An 11,199-nucleotide genomic window follows, 5' to 3' on the forward strand; every position below is an offset into this window, starting at 1 on the left:
TGAAAAAGAACATTTCTACAAATATTAATTAGGACAACTGTGATAATAACAATTATTGTTTAAGCACAAAATCAGCACATAATGATTTCTGAAGAATTATGTAACACTGAAGACTGAAATAATGGCTATATAATATAGCAGTTTGGGGGGAATGTGCCCTTATGTAGTATTGTCCTGAAACACTAATTTCCAAAATCCAGGGTTTATATTTTTTAAAAGAAAATGCAACAGTTAAGTAATACATTATGAAACAGACTAATTTTAACATTTACTGGGATAGTAAACTACGCAGAGGAGGGAAGGGTGGGATGAGAGCCACTGTCTGGACACTGCGGAGGATTCAGCCAATTGTGAACTTTGTATAGACATTATCTGTGTCTTGTGATTTAGGCCACTGACCACAAACATTTCAATACAATTAATTTCAAAGTTCTTTGACCAGAACAGAAATGCTCAGTTCTTGGTAAAAGTTATACCAAGAACTAAGCTTGCTCAAATTTCATGGAATCGGGACATTCAGAGAGCTGGGGTACTGGCTTCACCCACAGCTGAGAAGCTTAGCCTTTGGAGCAAGCTCAGAATCCTGGGAGATTAATTGGTAATCATGTTTATCTCATTAACTGCATTTGTTGTTTTTGGAAAGAGTAGTGTGACCTCTCTTTGAAAGCTGAAACATAATAAGGAATAAATAGGACATATTGTTATACACCACATCACATTGGGTTCTGTGGTTAACAAAGCAACGACGCTTGGTACATAATTGATGAGAACTTTGTTCCTAAACAATGCAAATGGTGCAAAAAGTAAACATTGTAAATATGAGTGTCACTTGTGTAATAAACAAAGAAAAGTGCACTCAGCCTTGCCTCCAGCTGCAGCAATTTGTATGAATATGGGAAAATTATTCATCATTCCAAAAAAAAAAAAAAAAATCATTGTGTTTATTGTGTTCTTTTTTCAGTGCAACTTTTCATACGTTCATCAGCTTTTTCTTTCCAAGCCATCAACTGATTGTGAAGAACGTAGCTGGGATTCATTCATTTCAAAAGCATCTTCATTGTTTTCATTCTCGGTACAAACTGTTATGTACAATTTAACAAAACCGTGACATTAAAGGCTGTTAGGGACAATGTGTCCAACTTCAGAAGGTAATACATCATTATAGAACAAGAAATGAAATCCTCCATATGTTCTTAGTGTTACGGTGCGGTGCTGGACAAGACGAGACGATACACGAATTAACAAATACAAAGTCTCTTAATATAATGCAAGGAGCTGACAGATCAGGAACACAAAGAATTTCCACACACCAAACGCTAACATAAAGTCCGACAATGTGAGGAACTCAAAGACAGGATTATAAGGCTTAACTAATACTGACAGACAGGTGAAACAGATGACGGTGAGGAGGGCAAAACCATTTAACACAGATCGACAGGGGGAGACAATAGGAAAAACCAAGTGCATGAACAGACATAACTATAACACTTAGAGCCGTGGTCTAGCAGTTACTGCACGTGCTTTCACATGAGATTTGGTGCTCACGTTGGTGATGCAAGTCTGCAACAAGTTTGCATCTTTGGCAAATCCTGTTCCCCATCAAAATATTCTGAGAAAGGGTCGAGATTATTAACGCTGGTGGTGTCCTGAGGCAAAAGTTCAGCCAGTTCTGAAAGGGAAAAATTACTTTTAAAAAAAGGGGAAAAGAAAGTCAAGATGTTTCACACACAACTAAACCTCTAGGTGAAGGTCAGGGTGGGGATGCTGTTTAGGACACAAAACTAAAAAAGGGAACAACTCTGTTGAAGGGGAATCACACAAAGTAGTGAATTATTTACTGTGATTAAGTGAAATTTCAGCAGTAACCGTTTCGAATGAAATCAAATAACATTAAAGAATGATCCTGAATTGTTGAAGAAGTAATTCCAGAATGAAAATTCACCTCAATGTCATCCAAGATGTTCTCTTTTTTCTTCAGTCGAAAAGAAATCAAGATTTTTGACAAAAACATTCCAGGATTTTTCTCCATATAGTGGACTTCAATGGTGGCCAACTGCTTGAAGGTCTAAATTGCAGTCTCAATCCAGCTTCAAAAGTCTCTACATGATCCTAGCTGAGGAATAAGAGTCTTATCTAGCAAAACGATCTGTCCTTTTCAAAAAAAAATTACATATTTATATACCTTTTAACCACAAATGTAATCACGCATGTGTGACGTAGATGGAAGTACCGACACTGTGTTTACAAAGCAAACGTGCAAAGAAAGTCAAACGTCCTTTACAAAAAAGAACCAAAATACACAGACAAAGAACTAACCACGTGTGATTTTTCCAATGTGATTACGCAAAGCGTGAGCATCGCAGAGCAGGTGCAAGTTGAGCATTTGTGGTTAAAAATAATACACATTTTTATTTTTTAACAAAATGACCTATCGTTTTGCTACATAAGACCCTTATTCCTCAGTTTGAATCATGTAGAGACCTTTGAAGCTGCATTGAAACTACAATTTGCACCTTTAACCTGTTGATCTCCATTGAAGACCATGTTTTGCTCAAAAGAAAAATTTGTTTGCATCTGAAGGAAGAAAGACATGAACATCTTGGATGACATCGGGGTGAGTAAATTATCGGGAAATGTTTATTCTGGAAGTGAACTTCTCCTTTAATGTGAGGAAATTACAAAACCATTTGTAGTGACTGTACGTTCTGACCTGTTAAGATGTGGTTCTCAAGTAGGCAATACAAGTTTAAATCTGCATCAACTAATCAATTTTTTATACCGCTCTCCATACTGCCACTGTTAGTTAACAGCAAAAAGGTCTAAATTAAACAAGACCAGGACCCAATGTCCAAGGGTTGAGAAATTTGGCACAGAAGAAAGAAAAGCAACGAGAATTCTGAGAAAAAGTTGAGATTAATAATGCAAGTGGTGTCCTGAGGCAAGAGTTCAGCCAAATCCGAAAAAGAAAATTACTCAAAAAAGGGAATAGAAACTCACAAATGTTTTACACACAAGTCAACTCTCGGGTTGTGGTCAGGTTTTTAGGACACAGTGCAGGGGATTGTGCCACTCAAAAAGGGAACAATAACACACCACTAACATAAATAAACATTGTCGGCCCGTCCAGTGTTACCTCACAGCTGGCCTCATTAACCATACATAGACTATCCGATTTTGTAAATTTGATTTTGTAATGCTTAATGTTGACAACAGCACTTATTATCATTATGATTAACATTAAAAAAGGTGAGGGACTGGGCTGCTCGCAACAAATTTCAGTCTGCTCAAACATTTAGCATTTAAAAACATTTGCAGGTTTGCCACAGGTTTTAAAGGTCCACTAAGTGCTTTGAAACACTAAGAGTTATTTTACTGTATGTGTAAACGTAATTCCAACTGAAACAGGAAGACAGGGCAGAACATATCAAGCAGCCCTGCCCCCTTTTTTTAAATAGCCAATAGCATTTTGTTTATATTACAGGATTAGAACTGCAAACTGGATTAGAACTACAAACTCACATAAAAAAGCAGAGTTATTGGTGTGAAAGACCCGTGACTGGCAGATCGACGTGCTTACTTATTTCTCTCCAATAAGGTAAAATAAAATTAAACAAAATGTGGATGATGAACTGTGACAAGATGACAGGGCAGTTTAAACAGTGACAGGATGAACATATCTAAGCAACGGAACGTCTGTTAAAGATGCAGCTATTACAAAATAGTATGTCCCAAAGACTACATACTCAAAAGTACGTACTTTTTTTTTTACAAAAAGAGAACATACTTATAGGGCATAGTATAAGTAGGTGAATTGGGACGCAGCAATTGTTTTGGAGCACACTAGCTTATAGATAACCTTAAGGCCAGAACGTTGCTAAAGCTCTACTGGGGCACAGGCCCCCCATTACTCATATCACTTTTCTTTCTTGAAAGCCAATTGTGTGTACATAATTAACTATAAAAACTTGTGTAACCAACTAAGCACTATACGTGAATGTATACATTAATGCTTTATGAACATGTTTATTTAAGTATCTTCCTCATTTTTCACATAAAGATTCTCAAAAAGTTTTAAAGCAATTACAGATTAATGTATTTTTTTCGGGATTATCTAAGTAAATCATAACTCAAACTTGAGATCTTACTATATAAAAAGGTAAAAAGGGTCAAATGTAATGCCCATGTTTAAGGCTAACATATTCATACTAAAATCCTAAAAACTTTAATTTTGATTTCATGGGGACTTTAAGGAAATGGGTCATATGCCAATTCCCCTCAAGAACAGGGAGTGCTGCACACTGTCTCAGCACTGCAGATGTTTAAATCCAGCACAGGATGATTGCCAACATCAACACACTAAGTTTCTAACACTAAGCATACTTGGAGTAATCGAAAATGGTAACGTTTATGCTGGCCAGACTCACTAGGCTAAAGAAGTAGATCCAAAACCATAAAGGACTTCAAGGAACAACCTCATAGGTCTGTTTCTAAGTATCTCCTCTCAGCTGTTTGTTTTCTGTTCAGAGAATTGTTTCTAAACACATTATCCACTTTCTTTTTCCCGTAAGAGTGAGCACGGATATTTGTAAATTTTATGATCCTGGCTTCTGGTTTCATCTACTACTACCTTTTTTTTAGGTGTACAAAACAGCTCGTTTTGCTGCTTGATATTGTAAATTGGTGTATCTTACCATATAATTTTTTATATTATGGACCCTTTTCACGAGACTGTGATGACGCGTTTCAACTCATCATTATCAGAAATCCTTAAAAGTTTTTCATATTTAGATTTTTGTAAAAAATGTATGTACATTTATAACATTATACTCGGTTTTATATCACCTTTTTTCAAGTTAAAAAAAAATGTTCTCGCTTATGCAGGGGTGTTTCTGATGTCGTGAGCAAATGGGAATGCAAAAAATATATATTTGTGGTACTCTTCTATTCACTGTTCTCATATTTTACCCAACTATGATGACTTCCCCTATGAGAAACCCGGAAATGTGAGAAAGGTCCATTATACTCCTGGTTTGTAGTCCAAACAGTTTTATAGTTTACTGCAAGTTATTGTTCTCGTTATTTCCCGATAGCAGATTATGAAGTCTCACAAATAGGCTTACTGCCACGTTGAAGAAAAAGATGGATAACTAGAGCACATTAGCATCAGTGGTTCACCCACTTAATCGCAAGATACTGTCATTACTGTCACCCCTATGTTTTTGTTCAACATAGGGCTGAACAATAATTCAATATCAATACTTTGTCACAAAGTCCATTTTAAGCATTAACTCAATTTTTTACCAAATGTGTAGTTACTGTGCTTTGCCTTTGGAGGGCAAAATATATATCGCACATTTTTTCAATATCAATGATAGCGTTTTTAAACAAATGTCTAATATTTCAATAACTATACATTACCAGTGTTTTTAATTTATTTGTGACGGTTGACTTTGTTGAATAAACATGAGCACTGCACATTTAAAAGCAAGACACGGTATGGGTGTTTTATATGAATGTATCTTTGAAGGGAACATAAAATAGTGTTCATGAGCGCAGCTGCTTTGTGTACAGCAGTTACCAGGGAAACCAATGTTTCTGCAGCTCCAAAAGCACCTCCTGCTGGCTAAGAATGAATTTGCATTTGCAATAAGCCCATCTCCTGCATGTTTTGTTGTTGCTCACTCTTTTTTCTGCAGTAAAGTTCTTTGCACAATGAGTCCAAAATTCTCGTCCAAAATGTTTGCACATTAAACAATAAATTTGACCTAATGTCGTGTCACTGCCTCCAAATCTTTCGTTTGTCATATAAAAAAGCAGATCAGATTCGATTTTCTGCGTTATCGCATCCGTAGCAAGCATTTTGATAGGAAAGGATGACAAATATGAAAACAAAAAAACGCATATGAAAATTTAAGACTCTGAGCATTTTTTCAATTCTTCATCCTGGCTGAAGCACTTTTGTTTCAATCTATAAGAATAATCAGCCTATGTTAAAATGTAAAATGTAAGCTATTAAAGGGAACCCTGGGTTTTAAAAGATTAGTTTACTTTCATAACAACAATGCATAGATAATGTATTTACCCCCTTATCATCCAAGATGTTCATGTCTTTCTTTCCTCAGTCGTAAAGAAATTATGTTTTTTTGAGGAAAACATTTCAGGATTTCTCTCTGTATTATGGATATGAATGGCGCCCCGAAGTTTGAACTTCCGAAATGCAGTTTAAATGCAGTTTAAATGCAGCTTCAAAAGGCTCTAAACTATCCCAGCCGAGGAGGAAGGGTCTTATCTAGCGAAACGATCGGTTATTTTCGAAACAAATTTACAATTTATATACTTTTTAAGTCTTGTCTCATCTCTGCGTAGCGCATGCGAAATCTGTGTAATTCAGGGAAATACAGTTAGGGTACGTCTAAAAACTCCCATCTCGTTTTCTTCCCTAACTTCAAAATCACCTTAGATCGCTGCAAAAGTACCAGCATAGTGTTTACAAAGTGAACATAAAAAGAAACTCAAACTCCCTTTACAAAAAAAGGTAAAAACAGCATTATAAGACAATTTTGACATTGAAGACATAAACGAGATGGGAGTTTTTAGACGTACCCTAACTGCATTGACCCGGATGATACTGACTATACATTCACTGCGCAGAGACGAGACAAGACGAGCATTTGAGGTTAAAAAGTATATAAATTGTCAATTTGTTTCGAAAATAACCAATAGTTTCGCTAGATAAGACCCTTCCTCCTCGGCTGAGATCGTTTAGAGCCTTTTGAAGCTGCATATAAAGTGCATTTAAACTGCATTTCGGAAGTTCAAACTTCGGGGCGCCATCCATATCCATTATAAAGAGAGAAATCCTGAAATGTTTTCCTCAAAAACACACAATTTCTTTAAGACTAAGGAAAGAAAGACATGAACATCTTGGATGACAAGCGGGTGAGTACATTATCTGTACATTGTTGTTATGAAAGTGAACTAATCCTTAAAGACTTGTATGGCTAATAAAACATAAATGATGTCTCGGAAATGTGAGAAAGGTCCATTATACTCCTGGTTTGTAGTCCAAAAAGTTTTATAGTTTACTGCAAGTTATTATTGTTCTCGTTATTTCCCAATAGCAGATTATGAAGTCTCACAAATAGGCTTATTGCCGCGTTGAAGAAAAAGGTGGATAACTAGAGCACATTAGCATCAGTGGTTCACCCACTCAATCGCAAGTTACTGTCATTGTTGATTATTACAGCCTACAGTTTGCTAGCTAGATATGCCTTCTTCACATAAATGCATATTACCTGATGTATGACTGTGTAAATCCAATTAAGTTGCCAGAGGGAGCATCTATTCAGGTTGTAGGTATTTGACGGTTGTGAGAGGCGGCAGCTTACCCGCAAGTGGGTGTGGTTTCAGCGTAGGACAGTGGACACGCCCCTACTTGCCATTTTTTTTCTAATTTAAATTTGTCTGGGTGATTAATAACACATTAGTGGTGTGACAAACTCAGAACACATTTATTATTGCCTTACGAAGACTTTAATTAAAGCAAGATGAAGCATGAGAAAGACACCAAAAAAAGATTCAAAATATAATTATAATTAATATAATGCAAGGTTTTCTCTAAAAAGTAGTTTTTGAAAGTCTAAAAATATTAAAAAGAAATCTAAAAACAAGCTGAAATGTTTTCTTCCTCGAGAATGAAGCAACACTTCCAAGACATTTTATTGTCAAGACCATCTGTAATTCTTCTTGAATGAATTAACGTCTCAATAAAAATGAAATCTAACATGTCACCACATTCCGGTTCACTACATGCACTTCAAAGGCCATTGTGTTCCCTCTGTTTGTTTGTTTTCTTCCTGGACTGTGGGACACAATCACATTGCAAACAATGTATAACATATTTATTCACAGCGCTTGTCACTTGGACAAGGAGCCAGGGCATTTGTCAGATTGCCAAGCCCAGTTGAGGGGCACAGACCGGTTTAGGACTCAACAGGGCATACATGCCCATCCAGCAATCTTTGATAGAATAATCTAGGGCAACCGGGCCTTAATACCATTAATTTCATCCACACAAATTAAATAACGACTTGGAAACCATAGCCCAATTATCACCATACATTCTCCCACTGGTTTAGGCTACTTGAAATGAGGTCGCAACCTTGATTTACATTTCTGAAGTAATTAAAACAAATCTAAATGATGCTATTCTTCATGTTCACTTTCAAAGAATCCCGCCCGTTATCTGATGCAAGCTTTCGCAGCTTTGCATAAGCATTGGACTGTGATGTCACTTCATGTGCACTGACTGTAAAGCAGTTCCTGCCTGTTCGGACACAAAGATTGCAAGGTTTTAATGCTCCAGGATGCCTACGTCACTTTTGTTTCACTGTTTGTAAGTGGAGGTCACTGGGTACAAGTCTGCATACATCAGTCCTCGACTTCTCCTCTCATTCACTACTTGACAAGGGCCCACAAAAACATCATTAGCAGGCTATTTTTGCTGATCTGGTTTCCAACAGAGATCTTCTTGTCAAAAAAAAATCCCATGGAGATGAAGCTGCCCAGTGCAGTTGTAATAATGCCAGTCAAATCTTATTGCGGCTTGTGCAACCAGAGCTATTTCCTGCTAGTGCAAACTAATAAACGGGTTACATGCTTGTAACATTACGTGAGTTTTTATAACCATTTTTCTCTTCTCCAAAAGGTCCACAAAGGTAAACGTGAAAAACACTTTGCAGTATTTGAACCTGCATCTCCAGTGTGAGCGGGTTGCCAGTTATAGCAGGTGACAGTGGACATTTGACAGTGTCCTGTATCACAGTTGCCTCCCATACTCTTAAAATATCATCTTTATTTCTGTATCTAATTAGAGCTTACCAAATGCTTGTCCTTCTGGGCACTGGTAACACATGGTGACTACCGCGGAAATACTAAAACTACATTTCTTAGTATCAGCAAAAAATAACCAAAGGCATCTCTCTGAGTCATCTTAACATCGGCCTCTCACCACTAATTATGGGGACGTGTCCGGGAGGGTGGAGAGGGCATCACCCTGCTCAATTGCAGGGATTCAGAATCCAATTAGAATGAACGTGCTCTTAAAGGCTCAGTAACAGAAGGCATAAGATGCAAGTCTTAGTCTGGTTACTACACTGTTTGCTATACTTTTAAGATCGCATGAACCTAAAGGGATAGTTCGACCCAAAATGAAAGTTCAGTCATTATTTATTCACCCTCATGTCATTTTAAATCTGTATGACTTTCTTCCGTGGAACATGGGGCTGAACAATAATTCAATATCAATACTGCCCTCCACAGGCAAAGCGCAGTAACTACGCCAACACTGAAACTGAGAAAAATGCCTTTAAAGTTTTTATGCCGGCTAGTCAAACATGTTGACACTCTCGTTTCTCTGAAACGGGACAAAATTAAAACAGGAGACTTTGCCACAAGACAAAACAGTTGTCACAGAGTGCATTTTAAGCCTTAACTCAATTTTTACCAAATGTGTAGTTACTGTGCTTTGCCTTTGGAGGGCAGAATATATATCACACGTTTTTTTTCAATATCAATGATAGGGTTTTTAAACACATTTCTAATATTTCAATAACTATACATTACCAGTGTTTCCCATACATTAATTTATTTGTGACGGTTGACTTCGTTGAATAAACATGAGCACTGCACATTTAAAAGCAAGACACGGTATGGGTGTTTTATATGAATGTATCTTTGAAGGGAACATAAAATAGTGTTCATGAGCGCAGCTCCTTTGTGTACAGCAGTTACCAGGGAAACCAATGTTTCTGCAGCTCCAAAAGCACCTCCTGCTGGCTAAGAATGAATTTGCATTTGCAATAAGCCCATCTCCTGCATGTTTTGTTGTTGCTCACTCTTTTTTCTGCAGTAAAGTTCTTTGCACACTGAGTCCAAAATTCTCGTCCAAAATGTTTGCACATTAAACAATAAATACGACCTCATGTCGTGTCACTGCTTCCAAATCTTTCGTTTGTCATAAAAAAAATCTGACCAGGTTCGATTTTCTGCGTTATCGCATCCGTAGCAAGCATTTTGATAGGAAAGGATGACAAATATGAAAACGAAAAAACGCATATAAAAATTTCAGACTCAGTGTGCAATGGCCTTAACTCTGAGCATTTTTTAAATTCTTCATCCTGGCTGAAGCAGTTTTGTTTCAATCTATAAGTATAATCTGCCTATGTTATAGTTTAAAATGTAAGATATTAAAGGGAACCCAGGGTATTAAGACTTGTATGGCTAATATAACATAAATGATGTCTTACTAAAATATGTAGCAGAAAACCCATGAAAGGCCTACTTCATTTAAAAAAATCTACATTTTGTATACATATTTTGGACTATGGGGGCTGCTATTATTTCAATGACGTGAAATGGCTGCACTCTGTGAGCTACTGCCACTACCTGTTGCTATTTATACCGCAACACAACTCAGAAGATGAAATTCTGATACAATGCCACATTGTGCGGCTTTTGGATGTAATTTTTAGTCAAAGGGCATCAGGAGAAGTGATATAAATCTTCACTGCTTTTTCTAGAGTTAAGAAGAGGAAAAAAGAATAAAAAGATGCATGTTGATGAATAAAACTTTCTAAAGACCTGTGTCTTTGTTCTCTTCACATTAGCCCTGATGCCTTTGAGGCTTTTAGTAGAACACAGCTACTGAAAGAGCTTACAAATGGCAGAGACAAGAAACACTAGCTGCAATCCTGACAGGATGCAAACATGTCAACGCTCGTCTTGACACCACAGCCACTGAAGGAGTTTGTAGAAAAAATTGATACTGTAGTTCGACATTTGGTTTAAGTCTACACTTATATCCATCGCTACTTGTAAGCTCCTTCAGTGGCTGTTGTTGTCGTATCAGTATTTTCAGAGTTGTGTATTCTGAATTGTGTTGTGGTAAAAACAGCAACATGTAGCACCAGTAACTCACCGAGTGCAACCATTTCACGTCATAATGAAAATATATTGTGGTATCAATTTTGGCCGTATCGTCCAGCACTACAAAAGAAGATATTTTTTAAGAATGTTGGCAACCAAACAGTTTTGGAGCTTCTTTTGGGTTCTTCAGAAGAAAGTCAGTCATACAGGTTTAAAATGACATAAGCCAAGTTACACAGTGTTCTTTGAATGCAAATACTTGGGTGGCAATAA

This window comes from Garra rufa, chromosome 3 (assembly GCF_049309525.1).
Source record: "Garra rufa chromosome 3, GarRuf1.0, whole genome shotgun sequence".
Classification (NCBI taxonomy): Eukaryota; Metazoa; Chordata; class Actinopteri; order Cypriniformes; family Cyprinidae; genus Garra; species Garra rufa.